General features: G+C 45.6%; 1 protein-coding gene across 7 annotated transcripts in view; it reads left to right on the plus strand.

The window, feature by feature from the left end:
- The window catches only part of KCNAB2 (potassium voltage-gated channel subfamily A regulatory beta subunit 2), a 1,115,399-nt gene that overhangs the window by 588,849 nt on the left and 510,890 nt on the right, over positions 1-15,660 (plus strand). The gene's annotated exons all lie outside the window — the stretch shown is intronic.

The raw sequence follows: 15,660 nt of genomic DNA on the forward strand, positions 1-15,660 counted from the left end.
CGAGGATCAGGGCACCGGGTCCGAGGCGCTCTGAGGCAGTGCAGGTAGACGGCGGGTAAAAGTCAGGGGATTTTAGTAAAACTAGCGTTGCTCCCGGAGAAGCCTCGGGAGGTCTGACGACAGGTCAGGAAGTGCAGCCAGGTAAGCGCCTTAAGTGTCAGCCAGGGGGGGAGGAGCCAAAGAACTGCAACGCCGAGGCCAGACCCGCCCAAGATGGAGGAGCCGCCCGTCCCTCTCCGAGAGTCAGGCGAGGAGGGGGCGGTCAGCGGAGGCGGTCTGGTCACGTGCAGGAGAGAGGGCAGCCAGCGAGGATCAGGGCGCCGGGTCCGAGGCGCTCTGAGGCAGTGCAGGTAGGCGGCGGGTAAAAGTCAGGGGATTTTAGTAAAACTAGCGTTGCTCCCGGAGAAGCCTCGGGAGGTCTGACGACAGGTCAGGAAGTGCAGCCAGGTAAGCGCCTTAAGTGTCAGCCACGGGGGGAGGAGCCAAAGAACTGCAACGCCGAGGCCAGACCCGCCCAAGATGGAGGAGCCGCCCGTCCCTCTCCGAGAGTCAGGCGAGGAGGGGGCGGTCAGCGGAGGCGGTCTGGTCGCGTGCAGGAGAGAGGGCAGCCAGCGAGGATCAGGGCGCCGGGTCCGAGGCGCTCTGAGGCAGTGCAGGTAGGCGGCGGGTAAAAGTCAGGGGATTTTAGTAAAACTAGCGTTGCTCCCGGAGAAGCCTCGGGAGGTCTGACGACAGGTCAGGAAGTGCAGCCAGGTAAGCGCCTTAAGTGTCAGCCAGGGGGGGAGGAGCCAAAGAACTGCAACGCCGAGGCCAGACCCGCCCAAGATGGAGGAGCCGCCCGTCCCTCTCCGAGAGTCAGGCGAGGAGGGGGCGGTCAGCGGGGGCGGTCTGGTCGCGTGCAGGAGAGAGGGCATCAGCCAGCCCTAGGGCCTCCAGAAAGTCTGTCCGCCAGCGGGAAGACTGCCCTATCTCACGTGGGGTGTGTCAGTCTAACGTGCCCGAGACTACTGAGTTGAGGTCGCCCCCAAGCACTAGCAAACTGTCTGGTAGCGCGAGTAATATCGCGCCCAGGTCCTTAAATGTTGTCGCTTGCAGTCCAGGTCGTATGTAGACTGACATAAGTGTGATGGTACGCCCCTCCCATCTACCCGTGATTCCAATATATCTGCCCCGTTCATCAGTCCATGTGGAGTTTACGTTGAGAGGGAATGAGTTCTTCAACATAATACCCACGCCCCGTTAGCTAGTCGTGAATCCCGCATGTGCTACCATTTTATAACCCCACCTGTGCATTGCTTTACAGGAGTTCCCCACCAGGTGCGTTTCTTGAAGCATGACAATATCAGGGGTCTGCCTTTTAATATACTGAAGAACCACACTTTGTTTGATCTTGTCCCCAAGTCTGTTAACATTCCAACTCAATATTTTAGCACTCTTGTCCCACTGCGTACTCATTGAATCCAAAATAAGTCTTTGTATCTGTTATAACCTGTTGTGTTGTGTGCATCTTCCTTATTACAATTCTGTCCCTTGCTGCTCAGCCATGAGTGATGTCACTTAGAATGTTGGGTGTGAGGGACTGGGGAGTTGGCAGTTGGAAGAGATGGGGCTGAGCAGCAGGGAGGCTGCTCCTGGTGGGGCTCTACTGGAGATCTGAGGCCTTACTGATGATCTTTATATGGACTTTGTTACCTGTCAAATAAACCTACAACCTGTTCTAAGCGGCCTGTCTACGAGACATCCTTCATTATTACACTATCCTCTACTGTGAAGTCAATATGTATTGTCGATGTTAAAACCACAATAATAAACAAACATAAATCCCCAACCCAACATCACCCTCCCTGCTTCCCTGCTCTCTGGGCGTAGGACTGCCCCTTCAAAACTTGCAGAGTGCCTGTCGCCCTTTTGATTAACCAAAAGTTGGGGCGCATTGTCTTGTCCCCCCCCTTCCAAAGTGCTGCAATACAGTTCCCAAGAAGTCATATTTAACAGTTCTAGGTAGAGATAACTGGGAGAGGACACCCGACGGGTAGCAGCAACCATGGCTCCCCGATACCTGATTCAATACCTCCGGGGATTCTTTTAGGTCCGCAGTGGTCTCGCCATCATCATGATCCCCTTCAACCCTCTAGCTAGGAGGTCGTATCATCGCCACTGTTACGGCTGCCAGAGCGCTGGTTTGCCCGGCTCTCAAGCCAGTCGGAGGCCGTCTCCGGTTGTTCGAAGAACCAGTCTCATCCCTCTGCCTCCACACGAAGGCGTGCTGGGAAGAGCATTACATACTTAAATCTTCTTCTTCACGAGCAAGAAGGACCGTCTCTGTCTCACTGTGATCACTGTGTTGTCATATCGGAGAGGGGGCGCTGTCTTGGCGGTCTGGAGGATCACATCTCTGTCCCTGAAATTCAAAACTCTCGCCAACATTGAGCATGGTGGGGCCCCCGGCTTCGGACGTCCCCCTTGGACCCTGTGTGCCCTTTCAATGACGAAAAATTTGCTAAGGCCTTTGGGCTGCAGATGGTTAAGGATAAGGTCCTTCACAAAAAGCTCCGGCATCTATCCCTCTGCCTTCTCCGACACCCCCAGTATGCGTATATTGTTCCGCTGAAGCGGCTCTTCATAATCGTCCAGTTTGTATTCAGCAAATTTGCGGAAGGACTGTAAGTCGTGAACATCCCCTTGGAGTTGTGTGACGTCCCCAACTAGGCTCGTCGTTGTGATTTCTACTTGTTTGACCTTTTCATTGAGTTTGGTGAAGTCTGCTCGGATAAGATTCAAGTCGATCGAGAGGAAGTCCATCTTGTCTTCCAAGGAGGTCTTAATTCCAGTTATGGCTTCCATGACGTCTTTCAGCGTCAATTCCTGATTGTCTCCTCCCGTGTCACCCATAGATTTACCCCTGGTGTGGAGCTCCTGTAGCGAGTCCCTGGGGAGGGCGTATCGGTCAAGTTTGTAGGTTTGGACAGTTTTGGAGCCCTTTGTCCCTGTTGTTTTGGACTTTTCCATGGTTGCATCTGCGCGGGCCCAGGACACTGCAGTTCGATCTCTTTCACACCCTGGTCACAGCAGTATGTTACTTTGCGCTGGGTTGGACCCCCACTCCTGGGCGCCACAAGCTAACCGGCCTGCAGGGCAGAAGGGTCCCTGGGATGTTGGGGTGTGGTTCTCTGCTTATCACACGTGTATCTCCCAAGATGTATGGCTAGCTCAGGGCCGCTGGCCCGGTCCGCTACTGCAGGTCGTGATGCGGATTAACTGAGGCTCAGGCAGTCGTCTTGACCCCACACCCCTGAAAGATCTTCAACTGGACCACTCTGCGGCGTCTCAAGCTCCCCCAGGAGTGTCGCAGGGCCCCTCAGCTAGCACGGGCCCTTCCATCCACTGCGTGGCCCTTGACTATGATGGGGGGAAGTTAGCTCCCATTCCACTGCTGTTTTGACCCTGGGAAGGGCAGCACAGGCCTGAAGCGGGGCGGGTTAGGGGGTGGCCCGATGCAACCGCGATTCCCAACACTGGCACCCCACCTCCCTCACCGCTTCCCCCGGTATGCACAGAGAGCCCAATCGCCGTCCCAGTGCTTTACTCTTATTCACTGTCTCTGTACCAGCGGGGCCTCACTCGCGGCTCCTCCGCCACCCCTCTGTCAGCTGTCGCATTGTTCCCTGAGTCCAGTGGGTGTCGCCCGGCTCGGTGGCGTCACCGCCTTGAGCTTCAACTCCGGGTCCGGGGCCTTCGGCTGTAACAGTCCACCTCACTCGGCCCTCCTCGCGGCCGTGCGCAGCACTCCAGTCCCTGGCTCAGCCGTCGCAACAGGCCTTAGACGAACGGGACCCTCAGCGTTGGCGGCAATCGATCCCTGGTCTCAGGAGCCCTCAGCAAAGGTTGCACACCTTCCGTTACGGTTTCCTCCTCTTGGGGCCCGGATAAGTGTATCGGGTAAGCGCAGGAGAGACCGGCTCGCCGGAGCTAACGGGTTAGGCGCCCATTTCGTTCCGCTGCTTGGCCCCGCCCCAGCATTGTTTTTATGAACAGTATGATTATTAGCACACAGAATAGACTTTATTATGACTACGTCTTTTTTTAATTTTACGATAATTAGCGAGGACTTTCCCAAGGAGGTCTGAAGTCGCGTCCTCTGTTTAAATTTATTGAGCGAATTTGGTTTGAATTAATTCATCCAAACTTGCCTTGGATTTAGAAGTGTAATATGTATGTTCTAATTGTTCAATATGTTTCATGGTCTGAATCATTTTTTTGAGAGGAAGTTTCTTTTTGAGCGATACAAAGGAAATAATGAAGTCTCTAGAGGCAGGTTTGAAAGTATTCCAGATAATTTGGGGAAAATGTCAGGTGTCTCATGAATTTTAAAAAATAATTCATAAAGCCTTCAAAACGATGTGTGAAATAAGAATATGGTAGAAGGGAATTATTGAATTCGCACCGCTTGTTACCATGATCAATAGGGTGGTCTAAATCCAATGTAACCGGGGCATGATCAGAAATCAGTATGTAACCAATTTCTGAATGTAGAATATGTTGTGCCAGAGCTTTTGAGACAACCAAATTATCAATCCTAGATTAGGAGAAATGCACAGGGGAGAAAAAGTTATATTTTTGTATGGTACACTGCAAATGCATGGATGAAGGTACACATTTAGTTTTGAAATTTCGATCAGTGAATGGATCCAAAATCATGTTATAATCACCACCAAAAAATTAATAGTTTTCTGTAAATGTCATTAATATAGATAAGATATCAGGCCAAAATTATCTTTTTAAATGTGTGGGAGCATAAATATTGAAAATTGTCAAAGGTCTTTTGTTGATAGCTATGGAAACAGAAAATCTGCCTGTCGATTCAGAGTCTTGGTAAATAACTTGAACATCTAAGGATTTATCAAAAAGTGTAGCCACTCCAGCTTGTTTTACTGTACCCGGTCAAAAGAAAAACCTGCCCAACCCACTGCCTTTTAAGTTTGCTCATTTCTTTCTCTGATGTGTGTTTCTTGCAAAACATAGCAAAGTAACCTTTCAGTTTGGAGAGGTGTGACAATGCCCAGTGTCATTTTAAAGAAGAACCTAATCCTATAATATTCTATGAAATTACTCTTAATGTCATATTAGATTAAGAAAGAAACATGTAACATATTGTTTATAACAACAACAATCAAAAAACAATATATGTAACTGAATATTTTAAAAATAAATCAGTGATAAAGGAGAATAAAAGAGTATGAGAATAAAAATTAGGTGGTGTAATAAGTGAGAGAAAGGAAGAAAAAAGTAAAGAAGGAGATGGGAAGAAGAAAAGAGACTGTAAACACATTTGAGAAAATAGCAAAAGGGATATACCTATATAGCAGACAAAAGGTTGGTGGTGGAGTCAGATGAGGCAATGGACACAACCGAAACCCAGAGCAGTCGACAGAGGGGGCGATCTACCCACACAAAAACAGCATTGATTAGATCTTCAAGACATGGAAGTGGAGCCTAGACGGGAAACATAGGCATATTAGCAAGAATAAAAACATGTGATGGAAGAAATTAATTAAATTGCAAAAATATTAGTTGATGGAATGTTTCAAATTGGATTATCAGAAAGAATATAACAAAAAATATATAGAAGCAATAAAATCATGTGACAGTAAATTTAGAGGTTTCCGTTGCCCGTACTTCACTGCTATCAATAAACTTCTGTAAAAAAAAAAAAAAAGCAAGATCCTCACATCTTGTGGTACTGCTGTTGTAAGTCACTTTGCACAAACAAGGGTGGAGCAGGCCATACCTGGTGTTCAGAGAGCAAAGAGCTGGCCGCATGTCAAGAGATATTTTCTGTCTGTCAACTGTGAACATGGCAATGTCTTGAGCAAAGAACAGATTTGACCCAAACCATGAAATACGCCCTTTACTTTTGGCCTCTTTGATGACTTTAAGAGGTAGATATTTTCTAAGAAAAGAATGACGACATTTCTGGGTTTCTGTGAAGATGATAAAGAATGAGAAAGATGACCAAGTCGATGTGCTTGTTGTATGTTAAGCAGAGGGGAGGTCAGAGAACCAAAAATCTTGGGAAGAAATGACTGAAAGAAGGAGATGGAATCTGAGCCTTCCAACCCATCAGTCAAACCATATATGCGAAGGTTATTTTTCTGTTGCAGTTCCCCAAGTCTTCTGCGTGTTTTTTCCAAGTACAATACTTTGTTTGCTAGATTTTTACAGCCTACGCAGTATCCTGAAGGTCATTGACCCCTTTGTTCCACTTGACTAGAAGTTGAAGTTGTTCATTGGTTTTCTTCCATATAGGGATTAAGTGCTCAAATTTTCTCTAGGAGAAGGTCCATTGAAACTGCGGCAGGACACTTCATGGGTAACAGGATCTTTTTTAACCCTTTTAATTAGTTGAAATATTGGAACTCGAAGGAAGTTTGGAAGACATTTTATGAGCACATGAAGAAGTGGAACTGGTCGAAATAGGGGAAGCTGAAGACGAATACTGGTGAGCACCCACAGTATCATCCATATTCTCCAGAGCAGGGAAAGGGTTATGGGTACTGACTTGGGAACAGTAAGTAGAGCCAGGTGGCTTGTTTTTGTAGAGTTTGAAATGTCTAATTTTCCCCTTAAGCAGTATGAACACAAAATTAACCCAAAATACCCGTTGCAGACTATCTGACAAGCAGCTGTTTGCAATAAGAGTCGGAGTAGGAACGTATATAAGAAAGCCAAGATGTTCCCGTTTTGTTTGACAAAATGACCGGAAACAGTCCGTAATGACCCTTGTTGAGAAGTGTTTCCAAGATATTGCAGGTGGACTCTTCCGTTATGTTGACCACAAAATTTAAATTAGGGGAGAGCTGAAAGAATGGGAGGTTAAGAGCACCACATTGAACCTTGTGGGTGAATGCGTGTTAGACACTGAGACAACTGAGGTATTGTAACTGCTTATTTTAATAAATATGTGTCTTGTTTAATTTGATACTGCTTATCCAATGAATTAGCATACAAAACGCTCATCGTATACCTGCTCTAAACAGGCTCACTGCAGCATATATTCACTTGGTGAAATTTGTGAGGAATGCTGAACAAGAACTTACATTTCTAGGAGTTGAAGTTGACTTTGACTGAATTATTCATTTTAGAATTTGAGTCCACACCACCCTGGAGAACTCTGGGTGCCTCGTTTTCAGTGCCGCTTTCTGGAGAACAAAAACAAATTGGCGTGCACGACCTTCTTGTCAGTGTGCCCGCCGAATTCTGTTGAAATTGGGCCATTGAAAAAGCAAGGAGAGGTTCGTGCAACACACCTGCTGGTGAATTAGGAGTTCTTCCTTCATGGCCTGAGAAGCAGACAACACGAGCAGGGTCTTAAACGGTAGCTGCCCGACTCCCCGTCTCGGCTGCCGCGGAGCTCCTGAAATGGCGGCCAACTCCGATCGGCTATGAGTGTATGAAATTAGTCAAATTAGGTTGGGAAATTGAAACACTTCTTTTTCACAGCACTGGCAATCAATATGAACATTTTATAAAACACAAGTAATTCTATTCATTAGTAATTTTGTCAGTTCTGTTCTCATTTTTTGGCATTGCTTCATTAATTTTTCTGACCACAAGACGGCAGAATCACCAACGTCTTTAAATTCATATTTCCATTAAACTTCGTGGCAGACGTTACATATGTATCTTTAATTTATTTCACTGTTTAGCAAATTAAGAAAGTGATGATCGTTTAGAAGTAAATCACACTAAAGTAACATTTCTCACATTTTTCTCTACATTGACTTGTAAATATGTTTTGTTCTTTATCTTAAGTTGAAATGCAAATTCAGTATGTCTTTGCTACCCAAACCTTGACACACGGATGCATAATCTTAATTGCATGGTTGTAGCTGTTCAAAATACTCTTTTGCCATTTGCCCTCGATGAGCTGGTTTCGTTTATAATTTTTATTAGTGAAGAAAAGCATGCTGTGGTATCAGATCCTATCTGGGTAATCCTTCCTTAGCATATCATGCGACTAAACAACTATTGGGTTAAATAGGTGAAATTGTTACAATTTTGCGGTAAAGTAATTGATTAAAAATAATGAGCCACTAATTTCAAATTGGTTTGAAAAGAAACAATTGTGTACAATTGCAAGCAAAGTGTTTTCGTTTGTACATGGTTTCCTGTTCATGGTAAACCTATTTGTCTTTGGAAAATTAGATTCTCCTTCCATCCGATGTCAATATGTTTTGATGTGGCTGATTAATTTAGCCCCCCCCCCCCCCCCCCCCCACCAATTGATCCAAAATAACATGAAAACTTTTTAGAATATAAAGACCTATTGAAACAAAGAAGAGATTATTTTGCTTAGCAAACCGAATAACGTGAAAATAGCATACAAATCTAGCACCAATAAAGAAAACAAATAATCATCTTTGGTAATTCTACTTAACAGTGAACTAGTATGCAACAAATAACTCAGTAACACTGGTTACTGTCATTAATTTGGATGTTTATTTTATGAGCTCCTAAAATTTACCGAAATAAGCATTCACTATAGGCAGTGTATATCACAATCGGGTTTTAAACGATCTGACCCAATAATCAAAATAAATTTAAATCTGAGCTCTCTGCTACCTACCTGTTGGACAGCAGAACTATTAAACTATGCAGTGTTCCCAATGCATTTGTGCCTCCAAGCAATTACGTTTTGTTGTGTGGGCTTCAAGGCACAATAAATGTAGACATGATTCAACTAATGGCTGCAGAGTAAGCCCCCATAGAGTTGGTCCTAATCACTCTGATTGCTCATGTAGGGAGATATTAGTTGTCTCGTGACTTGAGCTTCCTGAAAGTGTTTTTTTGAATGATAAGTGGTTACTTAGAAATTTCTGCGCAGTTTTCTGTTGGTCATTTCGTAAACCCCTCGACATCCACGATTAATTTCCAGTGTCAAGACTACTTTAGCATGAAATAAAAACAATTTTCTGAGTGGGAAAAGCTCCATCTGCTATCGCCTCACTACTAGAAGTAAACGATCTTGTTAAGCTCTCTCTCCTCCAGGTGACCCGGTTTCTCCAGTGACGAGCAGAGCCGCCTAGTCTTTTGACATTTCTAATACACCCATTCTAACCTCTTGCTTCCGAGACATTTGCAAATCTCGGTAATTGGTATACTTGAGCAAAGTAAAACTATTTTCAAGAGTAATTGTATTCTTCTGCTGTATGATTTTTACAAACTTCTAATCCTTGCTTTTTTTTATCTTCCTTTCTGTCTCGTGGTCGACTCGACACAGAAGCTTCTATCAGTTGCATTACTTTCCATGTCCTCAGTATGAGGAAAGTGAGTTTCCTTTGATCTCTGCCTAAAATCAGCTATTAATTTGGAACAATCACTAGGGCACCTTGAAGAAAGCCTCCGATTTCCCATGCATTCCTGAGCTGGCCGAACTCGACGACCATCTTCCGGACGTTTGCGTGATCACCGTGCACGGTGTCCCTTTTGGCTCGAATATCAGCTGACTGTGGAAGTAGGGTGACCAGACATCCCCGTTTTCCCAGGACGGTCCCCGTTTTTGGGGAAGTGTCCCCGTGTCCCGACACTTTTCTCCAAGTGACTCAAATGTCCCTGTTTTCAAACAGTGTCCCAGTTAAACACAGAAATGTCCCTGTTTTTCATTGTTCCGGTTGAGCATGCGCGCGCATGCTCTCTCTGCACTGTTTACAGCATGTGTTGTCACTGTAGCAAGAAGGCAAATCCTTTGAAGAGAGACATTTTACACGCAGCGCCACCTACGTCATTGTGCCAGCCAAAGTTTCTACTTTAGATAAAACAATATTTCTTCGTCCTGTAGTTTGTATTCATAGCCATACAAACTTTTCAGTAGCCCTTATGCATACCGTGCAAGGATTAATGCATTGCTCATTGCATGTTTTATTCCTAACCAATTGATGCATGCTCTGTGTTCTCCATATCAAAGCTATGACTTGACCTTTTGACTGACCTTTCAGATCACGGCAAACTGTTTAGCTGGAAAGTACTTAAAGGAGCAGGGTTAACGCCTGTGGAAGAGGCGAGCAGCGCTGCTCGAGCTTTTTGCTCAGGTCTTCACACTATTGCACTATGAGATGATACCAATGGCTAGAGTGCACTATACATACCCCAGTAAGGTAACATGACATCCCAGCAGTGACCACTCAAATGTGGGAGGACTGTGTGGTCGGCCAGCCTTTGCCACCCTTAAGACCCTAAGGCAGTAATACCCGGAGAGAAGTGTTTTTTTTTTTTACATTGGTCCATGGCTGCCATTTGGCAATTTAGCATTCTGCAGTTTACCTCCCATGCTTTTCTGTCATGAGCAACTAAGCAACATTGGTGAGTTGTACTTTATGTGGTGCTGACGCTCAGCTATCGAAACGAGCATTGATAAAGCTAGTAAATCTGGCGTTTGCTAGCCTGTGATGTTTTATTGATTTTTGGCAAATATATGCTATAGTCCTTAAAAGTGTAAATGTAATAAAAAGTACTAATGCTGCTGTCTAAAGGAGAGGGATGCCAATAAAAGACCGCGGATTTGTTGTCTGTAATGCTTCATCTCGGTCTGTGGAGGGAGCTGTCATTGTAGTCCCTTTTCTATGTCTATGACAGCTGTCAAATAGTCCTACTTTTATGTCGAGGGATACTGCAAACCATAGTCCTACTTCTATGTCTATGACCTGTCCCCGTTTTTTGTTTTGAGAATCTGGTCACCCTATGTGGAAGAGGCTTGGCCCTGGTCAAAAATAAAGGCCATAGACATCGCGGCTGGGGCCGACGGGTGCCATGAGTTATGGTAAAGCTGGCAGCGGGCCCCCCACTGGTTGAAACTCGAGATATCCGCTCTACATCATTCTCTTTGTATTTTTATAAGTTTATTCTACCTTCATGCATAGTGGTATCAAGCAGGCGGGCAACTAGAGCCACATTTCGTGGGGGGGCCGAAAAAGATTTCGGGGGGGCTAAGTCTTCCAGCCATAGGCAGAGTGGCTGTAAGAAGGGGCGAAAACGCAACAAAAGCTTCATTAACGTGTAAATGGTCTTTTAAAGACCCGTGAAGTACTCAGGTGCGGCTGCAATTAGACGAACGCCAGCCCGCGAGGCTGTCTCAGCCGGGCTGACACACATGAGGGGGGGGGGGGGGAGGGCTGAAGCCCGGTGAGCTCAATGGGTGTTGCGCGCCTGGTATCAAGTCCCTGTGCATACATCGTCCTTTCAGCTAGCTGTGTGTTCACACCTGAGAGCCATTCGTATTGGCTCTTTTGCTTGAGCTCTTTGTACGGAAGATTGCTCGCGCACTTTGCTATCCTTGTAATGAATAATACATTTTGCCTACATTCTTTGTATAGATTCATTAGTCGCCAGTTTCCACATATATAATAAATGCATTCGACAGGATGTAAAATTTCAGAACGCTGTCTAGGGATTTAAATGCTCGTTTTTCGCTATGCAGTATAATTTTAGAAAGTCAGTGCGTTTCTCAGAAGTTGCTATTGGTTACCTGTTTCAAAAATAAATGTTATCAAATCCACTTTCTCGGTGTTACCGTTTGCTCACCCAAGGGCAACTTGCTATTTGCATTTCCAAGCTGTCCGGCCCTTTTGCAATGTGAAGCCATCTGGAAATGAGGCGCTGCTCCTAGAAGCAGGATACGAGTCAGGGAAACCATATGAAAAAAAGACGGCCTTCCTCCCCAAAGCAACATAAGCCGATCTAACGTGAAGTATTATATAAATGAGTATGGAGCAACCGCTAATGATTGGTCTTATTTTTTAAGTCGTTTCTCTATTTTTTACGTGGTGCCTTTTGCACAAAAGATGAAGCATTTGCTTTAAATAGCAGCTGGTAAATATTATAGAGCTTTTACGTATTCATTTACATAATACCCCAAGTAAGCATTTATCACGTAGAATATGTTGTTTTCATAGTAGGGGAAGCATTAGTTTAAAGACGGTTTTTCTATTCACCAGATGTAACTGCTACTGAAAATAATTCGCCTCATGTTTTACAATTGAAGCGCTCTCTAGGAGGTGGAATAATGCACATTGTGAGAGGGAAATAATCCTCTGATACTCCATTATTTTAGAAAGTAATGTGTGGAAGACAGCTAAAGCTGTCTTTAGCCAGACCTAATGATCCCTCCTGTTACATGCATGGACCTCTTTTTCAGTTTCCCACTATCTAGGGCAGTACAACCTTACAAGATACTCATACTTGCATTCATGACTCGGGCATAGGCGTACTCGCCGACGCTGACCTCAGGGACCACATTTCATTGGGGTAACACGCTTGGTAGGTGGAGCAGTGTGCGACCAATTAGACTTAAGTTTATTTTCTGGCTCCCTTGAGCCGGTGGAGCCGACGGGCTCATGGTGTACGCCCTGCGCGCTACGAGAGGTATTTACCTGATAACGATTTTAGCAGCTTACACAGCAACCCCACACACTTTCCTACTCCCTGCTGACGAGAGGCAACTACCTCGAAACACGTGTCCAGGGATGGCAAACGCTACTCATACTTGCATTCATGACTCGGGCATAGGCGTACTCGCCGACGCTGACCTCAGGGACCACATTTCATTGGGGTAACACGCTTGGTAGGTGGAGCAGTGTGCGACCAATTAGACTTAACTTCAACCTTACAAGATGCCAGCAACACAGCTTACCCACTGGCCATGTCCTCCCTTCAGCGGTACCTCCTTCATCCATTCCCCATCACCTTAGGTGTGTGCGTCTGTGAATCATATTTATTAAAGGGGTGGCTGGACAAGAGAGTGTGCTCCATCACTGTTCTTCAGGTTCACCGTACAATTTAGTGGCATATGGAGCATCGTTCTTGCCTTTTTCATGAATTTGCCTTTTTCTCTAATAATGTTTTATTTGGGTCGGGGGAGGAGGGGCTGCTTAAATGTAATGCAGTGCGTCACTGCATTGGAAGTACCTTAAAAGTGATCTTTTTTCAATGTAATTATTTCGTTTTTAAAACAGAGGAATAATAATATAAAGGCATTATAAAAGTAACTAAAAATCGAAAGTGTTTGAATACAACGTAAACACTTTAAGCAAGACAGTCTATATTTTAGAGAATGAAAAATGTAAAAACTTAACATTACAAACATCTTTCCTCCGGTTTAATTACATAGTGCTCATTGTGTAACTTGGCTAATATAGGCAACACGAGGAGCGCCTGTTCTGCATTTAATTCTGTGCATGAAAATAAACTATGATGATATATTTTGTAATGATTGTTGCAGTATGTGTACCGCCTCTGGGTAATTAGAGAATCATGCCAAGCACACATCATTCCAATTAAAGATAGTTATTTTATACGCAGCATCACATACAGTCTCACGAGTTCAGAATCAGATGACACGAGGCATGATGAGGGCAGCCTATATTGCTTTATGGCCTAATTTGAACACAAATAGGTGCTTTTTTGTATACCTTGCCTATACAGCGCATGAGCTGTGCTGCACGTACTGTTTACTATTATGTGGGCTTGCAACTCGCCCTCAGCATAACATTGGTTGTTTTCGTTGTCACTCATTTACAATCTCTCGATTGCTTAGCTCCCATAAGCTTCCCTTCCTTTCTTGTGTTAGCTCCTCATCGGAGTATGGACCAAGTACCTGTGTTCTTCCTAGTCTTTTTGCAACACACTATTTTTTTTAACCAACTCTGTATTATTCAGGGTATTGGCCACTGTACACCACTCTATGCAACTCTACTCCACGCCACTCAACTCCATTCTAAGCCTCTCTACGCAACTCCACTCCATTTTATGCCACTCTACGCAACGCCACTCCATTTTATGCCACTCTACCCAACTCTGCCCCATGCCACTCTACCTCATGCCACCCTACTCCACTCTATTCCACTCTACTCCGCTCTATGCCACTCCACTCTACGCCCCTCTACTCTATGCCCCTCCACTCTACGCTACTCTATGCCACTCTACTCCACACTGCTCTACGCAACCCTACCCCACTCCACGCCATTCTACATCTCTTTACTCCACACTGCTGTACGCCACTCTACTCCACCCCACCCTACTCCACTCTACGCACTCTACATCTGTCTACTTCACACTGCTGAACGCCACTTTACTCCACACTGCTGAACGCCACTCTACTCCACCCTACTCCACTCTACTCCACCCTACTCCACTCTATGCTACTGTACGCCACTCTAATCTACACCATTCTGCTCCACACCACTATATTCCACTCCATTCTGAGCCACTCTACTCCACGCCACTTCACTATCGGCGGCTCCACTCTACTCCATTCTGCTCCAAGCCACTATAGTCTATGCCACTCCACCCCACTCCATGCCATTTTACTTTACATCACTCTATGCTACTTTACTACACTTCGCTCTGCCGCTCTACTCTATATTCTGTACCATACCACTCCACCCCTCTCTCACGAGGCATGATGAGGGCAGCGTATAATGCTTTATGGCCTAAGTTGAGCCAGTATAGGTGTTTTTATTAATATCTTGCCTACACAGCGCATGAGTTGTGCTGCACGTATTGTTTACTATTATGTGGGCTTGCAACTCGCCCACAGCATAGAATTGTTTTTTTTTTGTTATCACTCATTTGCAATCTCTTGATTGCTTAGCTCCCATAGGCTTCCCTTCCTTTCTTGTGTTAGCTCCTCACTGGAGCATGGACCAAGTACCCCTCTCTACTTCACTCCACACCTGTCCACTCTACATCACTCCACTCCTGTGCACTCTACGCCACCACTCTAATCTACGTCACTGTACTCTACACCACTCTGGCACTCCACATCATCCTACTTTACTCCATGCAACTCTACTCCATGCCACTCCAGTCTACTCTACGGAACTCCACACACCACTCTACTTCTGTCCCCCGTACTCCATACTACTCTGCGCTACTTCACCCCACTCTATGCGACTCTACTCCACTCTACGTCACGCCACTCCACTGCATGAAACTCCACTCTACGCCAACCCACGCCACTCCGCCACTGCACTTTAAACCACTCTATGCCACTCCACTACATACCACTCCATTGCACTCTATGCCACGCCACACAAGGTCACTCTACACCACTCTAAACTATGTCACAACATGCCACTCCATTGCACTTTACACCACTCCACTTTACACCACTCCATTCAATGGCACTCTACACTACCTTACGCCACTCCCCCCACTCTGCGCCATTCTACTTCACGACACTCTACTCCACTCAGTGCCACTCCACTCTGTTCCACTCCACTCTGCTACTTTCTACTCCACTCTAGGCCACACTGCTCCTCTCTATGCCACTCCACTCTACCCACTCAATTTTACTGTTGCCACCCTACTCTACGGCTCTCTACTCTACGCCTTTCTACTCCACTCTATGCCACTCTACACTATGCCACTCTACACTATGCCACTCTACACTATGCCACTCTACACCATTCCACTCCTCTTCTCTCTACTCCACGCCACTCTTCTCCATGGCACTCTACTCTGCCCTGTGCCACTCTGCTCTACGCCACTCAGCTCTATGCCACTCCACTACTCTCTACTCTACTCTTTTCTACTGTCTCTACTCCACTCTGTGCCACTCCACTCTACGCCACTCCACTCTACGCCGTTCTGCCACTCCGCTCTGCC

Source organism: Triturus cristatus, chromosome 1_2 (assembly GCF_964204655.1).
Source record: "Triturus cristatus chromosome 1_2, aTriCri1.1, whole genome shotgun sequence".
NCBI classification, from domain to species: Eukaryota; Metazoa; Chordata; class Amphibia; order Caudata; family Salamandridae; genus Triturus; species Triturus cristatus.